The following is a 7,844-nucleotide window of genomic DNA, read 5'->3' as shown; positions in this document are numbered from 1 at the left end:
TAAATAAAGAATGTATAAATCAGAATCGCCAATAACTAAACTAGGATCACTCAACATTTAGTTTATCTCCACTGTAGACTAAATCTAAAAGAGACACATTATATCATATATTATATAATATTATATATCATGTACATTTGTTTTTTTATTACAACTAGTGTCTTATTTATGTAACTGGAATGTAATCATTCCAGCAGAAGTCTCAAATATAAAAACAATATTTTTCTAAATGGAGTTTGGTTCAGTTGGTCACTGTGCTTTTTGTTATGGTGCTTCATGTTGTGTGAATACTGGGAATAAACTGATCTTTGGCAGTGGAACCAGATTAACCATTGAACCCAGTAAGTTCTGTAATATCTTATTAATATTATTTGATGACTTCCTCAAAAACAAAAATGTGTTTTATGGACAGAAGTCTAAAATATAAAAACAGTGTTTTTCTAAATTCAATTTGACACTAAATTAAGTCACTAAAATTTAAGAATTAATAGTATAACATGATTTTAATGACTTAAAATTACACTCAAAAATATGTATTTTTAAAAGCACAGTCACTAAAAGCTAATTTATTTATTTAAATTCTAAGGTCAGGTTATTTAGTAAAAATAGCGACCCCTTTTTGTGAGTGCACAAAAGTTTTAAAAGTAAAAATGATGATTTTCTAAAGGAAGTTTGGTTTAGTTTGTTGGAGTTTGTGTTATGATGCTTCATGTTGTGTGAATACTGGAGCCAGTCAGTTTAAGCTGATATTTGGCAGTGGAACCAGATTAATCATTGAACCCGGTAAGTACTGATATTGATCATAATCAGTTAGACTCATGAAATCAGGACATAGTTAATACTTCAGATATTGAGTAAAACACCTCAATATAAGTTTGGTTCAGTTTGTAACTCTGGAGTTGAGTTGATTGTAATCATAAAACACTATTTACAATTAAATTATCAATTCACTAATACTAAACTAGTCACTTGTTCAGTATCTCTAAATATATATATATATATATATATATATAGATATACAATCATAATGTCGTCATATTTTTTTGTGAAAATAGCAACTAAAATTTGACTGGACAAAAATTGTAAATGTAAAAACTATGATTTTCTAAATGAAGTTTGGTTCAGTTGGAGTTTGTGTGATTGTGTTTCCCGTTGTGGGACTGGAGCTGGATATAGGCTCGTATTTGGCAGTGGAACCAGTTTAACCATTGAACCCAGTAAGTACTGATATTGATCATAAATGTCTTCGTTTTACAAACAAAACCATAAAAGAAGATGAAAAATATAAAAAGTTATAAGTTTATAACAGATATTAATGATCAATTATGTAACTAAAATATAGTGATATTTCTTAACTGGACAGAAGTGTCTAATGTAAACATTATGTTTTTCTAAATGGAGATGGGTTCGGTTGGTCACTGCTCAGTTTGTGTTATGGTGCTTCATGTTGTGTGAATGCTGGAGCTGGAACTAAGATGATCTTTGGCAGTGGAACCAGATTAACCATTGAACCCAGTAAGTGCTGATATTGATCATAAATAAATATATATGAGGCTTCTTAAAAACAAACTTGACAGTGTTTCACAGGAATATACACAAATGCAGATCAGCAGATACAAAAACATAAAATCTTTACCATTGTCCCACATCAAAACCAGAATAAGTCATAAAAAGATTAAAATAAAGTTGTTATATCTGCACTGATTGATGAGGTCAATATCAACACTGATGAAAACCTTCTATCTCCAAAATGTAAACTTTTCAGAATGCAGGAAAAAGGTTTTGGGATAATACCAAAAATAAATCCTTATCTGAGTCATCAACATTAGAACAAATTTAAGATTTAAGATTTGTAATTTATTATGTGAATTTGGTTTGAATTAAAATACTGTCCTGTTTTTGGAACTTAAATGTAATCACTCAAATGTAGAAACAGCGCTTTTCTGAATGGAGTTTGGTTCAGTTTGTGTTATGGTGCTTCATGTTGTGTGAATACTGGAGGTATCACAAAGATGATCTTTGGCAGTGGAACCAGATTAACCATTGAACCCAGTAAGTAGTAAAATAGTAAATAAATATGAATAATCTGGAATATATTTAAAAATAAATTCCACCCGTGTTACACATAAAACCAGAATAATTGAACCCAGGGTTTTCATTTTAGATTTAAAAAAGTATACGGTAAATATTGTCTCCATCCTATTAATCACAGTCAATATATTGTGAGTAAGCATTTATTAATGAAAGTATCAATGCTAAGACAGTTCATTCAGAATCTACTGTAACATACAATATAAAGTCTCAAATGTAAAAACTGTTATTTTCTAAATGGAGTTCAGTTCAGTTTGTGTTATGGTGCTTCATGTTGTGTGAATACTGGCTTAGACAAGCTCATCTTTGGCAGTGGAACCAGTTTAACCATTGAACCCAGTAAGTACTGATATTGATCATAAACACTATTATTGTGTTATATAAACAAAACCAGATTAATTTAACCCAGTTTTCATCTTTAATTAAAAAAATTATATTTGTAATATTAGTAGTAATATTGTCTCTGTCATTTTAATCAAATTTAATATATGTACACATATATATCTATAAGCATTTATCAATCAAAACATCAATGTATTGTGTCAATGTAAGTGTGTAAAATAGTTCACTAGATCTACTGTAGTACATATAGAAATTATATTTTATTTATAATATATGAATAACCTTATAATATATATTTGATGTGAAAATAGCAGGTTATTGTTGGACTCAAACTCTCAAATATAAAAACTGTTATTTTCTAAATGGAGTTTGGTTCAGTTTGTGTTATGGTGCTTCATGTTGTGTGACTACTGGTGCTGCAAATAAGATCATCTTTGGTAATGGAACCAGATTGACCATTGAACCCAGTAAGTAGTGATATTGTATTATCATAAACTGTATTAATATGAAATATCTTTAAAAACAAAACAAACTTTACCAGTGTTAAACATCAAACCAGAATAATTTAACCAAAGGTTTTCATTTTAGATTTCAAAAATGGTTGTAAAGCTAAATACTTAAAATATTGTCTCTGCCATATTAATCACAGTCAATATGTAACATAATATATCAAACAGACATGTATTAATAAAAGTATCAATACTAGAACAGTTCACTTAATATCTACTGTACCATAAATACATTTATTCATAATATATGAACAACCTTAGAATCTATATTTAATGTTCAGATAGCAGGTTATTGTTGGATTGGTTCAGTAGTAAAAAATTAAAAAATATATGTTTTTCTAAATGGAGTTTGGTTCAGTTGGGTTCAGTTTGTGTTATGTTGTCTCATGTTGTGTGACTGATTTGGGGGAAGAAAGATCATATTTGGCAGTGGAACCAGTTTAACCATTGAACGCAGTAAGTGCTGATACACAACTGTGCAAATATTAATCATGAAGTCATAAATACATCAGCAGTCGTGTTACAGATTAGCTAAACTTTAATATTTCTACCGTATCGTCAATATCATAATTTATAACTGGACAATCATTCAACAAAACGTAAAAATAATATTAAATGAGAGGAAATTATCTTTTAACTTGTGTTTTCTTAAATGGAAAAGTAGCTTTTTTAAAATCAAATCTTTTCAAATTAATATTTTCTATTTGTTTAAATGGAGTTTGGTTCAGTTCCTGACTGCTGAGTTTGTGTTATGGTGCTTCATGTTGTGTGAATATTGGAACTCCAAATATTTTTTAAATTTTTTTATTATAAAAATTAATATTTATAGCAAACATAATACATACCAGAATACAAACAAAACCATAATAGATACAAAATACATATATTAATCTGAACTGATTGATGAGTGAACAGGTTAATCATGAAAATCAAATACATCAGCTGAGACTCAATCACAATCATTAATCAAAAGTATCAACACTTAAAAACAGTATCTCTACTGAACCATAAACTTCAAAATGTACATTTCATTCAAAAATATAAAAGTTGTATGAATGAGGTTTGGTTCAGTTTGTGACGGCTCAGTTTGTGTTATGGTGCTTCATGTTGTGTGAATGCTCAAAAGATCATCTTTGGCAGAGGAACCAGATTAACTATTGAACCCAGTAAGTACTGATATTGATCATAATCAATATTTATACCAGCAAAATGTACAGGAATACAAACAAAACCATGATAATAAACGTAGTGTTTTGGGATATAATCGCAAATACAGCCGCATCCAGATAAAACAAAGTGTTTTTATGAGCAGAAATGATCATAAAGGAAGAGATAAAAGTTCAATATCAATCAATCATTATCAATCTAGTATCAAGCGTTACATTTTATTTGTAAGTTATTATGTGTATCTGTTTTTAATTGAAATGGCATCCTGTTTAAAAAGCTGGAATGTAATCAATATATATATAATAATCTTCCAAATGGAGTTTGGTTCAGCTGTAGTTTGCGTTATGGAGCTTCCTGTTGTGTGAATGTAAATAAGATGATCTTTGGCAGTGGAACCAGATTAACCATTGAACCCAGTAAGTAGTAATATATTATTATTTATATTATTATATATTATATTATAATTTATATGGAGCATCATTAAAAGCAAAAACAGCAAAACTAGAATAAGATACTAATAACAATACTAATGAGGGGATCATAATAACCAAATAAATCAGCTGAGACTTCATCACAATCATCAGTGTATTAATGAAAACTATCAACACTTAAACACTCGGAAGTACTGTACAGTTTAAAAATTAAGTTTTATTAATGAAGTTTGGTTCAGTTCAGTTTGTGTTATGGTGCCTTATGTTGTGTGAATGCTGGAATTCAAAAGCTGATCTTTGGCAGTGGAACCAGATTAACCATTGAACCCAGTGAGTACTGATATTGATCATAAACAATATTTATATGAAGCATCTTTAAAACAAACTTTACAGTGTTTTAATATACACAAAACCAGATCAGCAAATAAAACACATACACACAAACTTACTCATGTCATGCATGCACATGCACTGATCGATGAGTAACAAATACACAGCATAATTCAATATGACTCTGTTGAGATGAAAACCTTGTATCCCCAAAATGTCATTTTTTCAGAATCTAGGATAACAGTGCTGGGAAAACTGAAAAAAGTATCTACTGTACCATACATACATTTATTTACTATAGATAAATAACCTTATAATATATATTTAAGATGCAAATAGCAGGTCATTGTTGTAACGGGGCTCCAAGTCTCAAACGTAAAACAGTTGTTTTCTAAATGGAGTTTGGTTCAGTTTGTGTTATGGTGCTTCATGTTGTGTGACTACTGGAAATCAAAATAAGCTGTTCTTTGGCAGTGGAACCAGATTAACCATTGAACCCAGTAAGTAGTCATACATTATTATTTATATGAAGTATCTTTAAAAGCAAACTTGTGTCATACACACAAAACTAGAATATAAAATACTGATATTAATGAGTGGACAGCTTGATCATAATAATCAAATAAATCAGCTGAGACTTAATCAAAAAAATATCGACACTTAAACACTCTGTATCTCTACTGTACAGTAAACGTTAAAATTTACATTTTATTCACACACAAGTCTCCAATGTAAAATTGAAGTTTTTTGGTTTAGTTCAGTTTGTGGTATGGTGCTTCATGTTGTGTGACTGGAGGTGGAAGTCAGTATAAGATGATCTTTGGCAGTGGAACCAGATTAACCATTCAACCCAGTAAGTTCTGATATTGATTTATCCAAAGATCAATACATCAGTCTAAGAATGTATTAATCAAAACATAAGTTTACTGATTAAGAGCATTGTCATTAAAACAGTATCTACAAAAAAATAATAATATATAACTATTAATTTCACATAAAATATACATCTAATGTAATCATTCAGATAAAATTCTCAAATGTAAAAACAAGAATTTCTTAAATGAGGTTTGGTGTCGTTTGTATTCAGTAATATTATTGTGCAGTAAATATAACAATTTATTTGTAATATATATTAATAATCAATTAATTCATGAAAATATTTACTTTTTAACTGGATGGAAGTCTATAATGTAAAAAAAAATATTTTTTAAAATGGAGTTTGGTTCAGTTCGTCACTTTGTTGAGTTTGTGTACTGGTGCTTCTTGTTGTGTGAATGCTGGATATCAAAAGATCATCTTTGGAAGTGGAACCAGATTAACCATTGAACCCAGTAAGTGCTGATATTGATTAAGAGCTATCCAAAGATCAATACATCAACTGAGCATGTATTAATCAAACATACATTTGCTGATTAAGAGTATCATTGTTAAAACAGTTCATTCAGTATCTCTACTGTATGTTAATACAAAAAATATCCATTTATAATATAGAACTAACAATAAAACACAACATTAATGTAACAGTAATAGTAATAGTAGCTTATTGTTGTGACAGGACTATAATCATTCAGAAAAAAATCTCAAATGTAAAAACTTTAAATTAAGTTGAGTTTTAACTGGACAGGAGTCTTAATGTGAAAATTATGTTTTTCTAAATGGAATTTAGTTCAGTTGGGCACGCTGTTGAGTTTGTGTTATGGTGCTTCATACTGTGTGGATGCTGGATATGGAAAGATGATCTTTGGAAGTGGAACCAGATTAACCATTGCACCCAGTAAGTGCTGATATTGATCTATAAAAAAGCCAACTTCAGTGTTTTACTTTGATAAATTGATCATGATAATCAACTCGACAATGTGTTAATTCCAAGCATAAATAGTAAAAGACCTCAATATCTCTACTGTTCAGTTAATATTAAAATACATGTTTTATTTATAATGTAAATGTGATGTTTTTTTAAGTGAAGTCTGGTTCAGCCAGTCACTCTGAGTTTGTGTTATGGTGCTTCATGTAGTGTGAATACTGGATATAAGATTTTCTTTGGCACTGGAACCAGATTAACCATTGAACCCAGTAAGTACTGAAATATTAAATAGCATGTATATGGTATATATCGTTAAAAACAAACTTTGAATTATTCATAGAAAACTAGAATAGAAGATAAAAAAGATAAAGTTGAATTTTACCTACAAATACTTTAATCTCTAAATGTCAGTATTTCAGAAACAAACCAAAAATAGGAATTCTGTTATCTGGATGATGCTGCAGTTTTGTTGATTTCCAAATATTTGAAGATGCTTTTCTGAGTCTAATCACTGTTTGTTCAGTAATTTTACTGTACAGTGAATTTTAGAAGCTACGTATTATTCATGATATACATGTATTAAGTGCTGGAAACCTATTTTATGACTGGACAGAAGACATAAAGGCTTAAAATGTAAAAGAGATGTTTTCTGAGTGAAGTTTGGTGCAGTTGAGTTTGTGTGATGGTGCTTCATGTTGTGTGAATGCTGGAGGTGGATATAAAATCCTATTTGGAAATGGAACTAGATTAACCATTGAAACCAGTAAGTACTGATACTGATGATAAATATTATTAATATGAGGCTCATAAAAAGACATTTAAAGATGCTTTTCCAACCAGCTGTAAAAATTAGCTTAATTTTAATCTTAAATAGTATAAAAGTCAGAATTAGGTCATTAGATGTTTTAAATTTAAATCTGTAGAATTAAGTTTAAAATATTTTTCAGGAGTCATTTTTCGAAATGGAGTTTGGTTCAGTTTGTCACTTTGAGATTGTGTAATGGGGCTTCATGTTGTGTGAATGCTGGGAATCAGTTAAGGATCATCTTTGGAAGCGGAACCAGATTAACCATTGAGCCCAGTAAGTACTGATATTGCAAATATTATTGAGCATCTTAAAAGTTGAAGTTGTTTTAAATAGAATACACTGATACTCTTGACAGTAAACTT

The sequence above is a fragment of the Dicentrarchus labrax genome, unplaced genomic scaffold (genome assembly GCF_905237075.1).
Source record: "Dicentrarchus labrax unplaced genomic scaffold, dlabrax2021, whole genome shotgun sequence".
Taxonomy (NCBI): Eukaryota; Metazoa; Chordata; class Actinopteri; family Moronidae; genus Dicentrarchus; species Dicentrarchus labrax.
Note: the sequence above shows the minus strand (reverse complement) of the source record.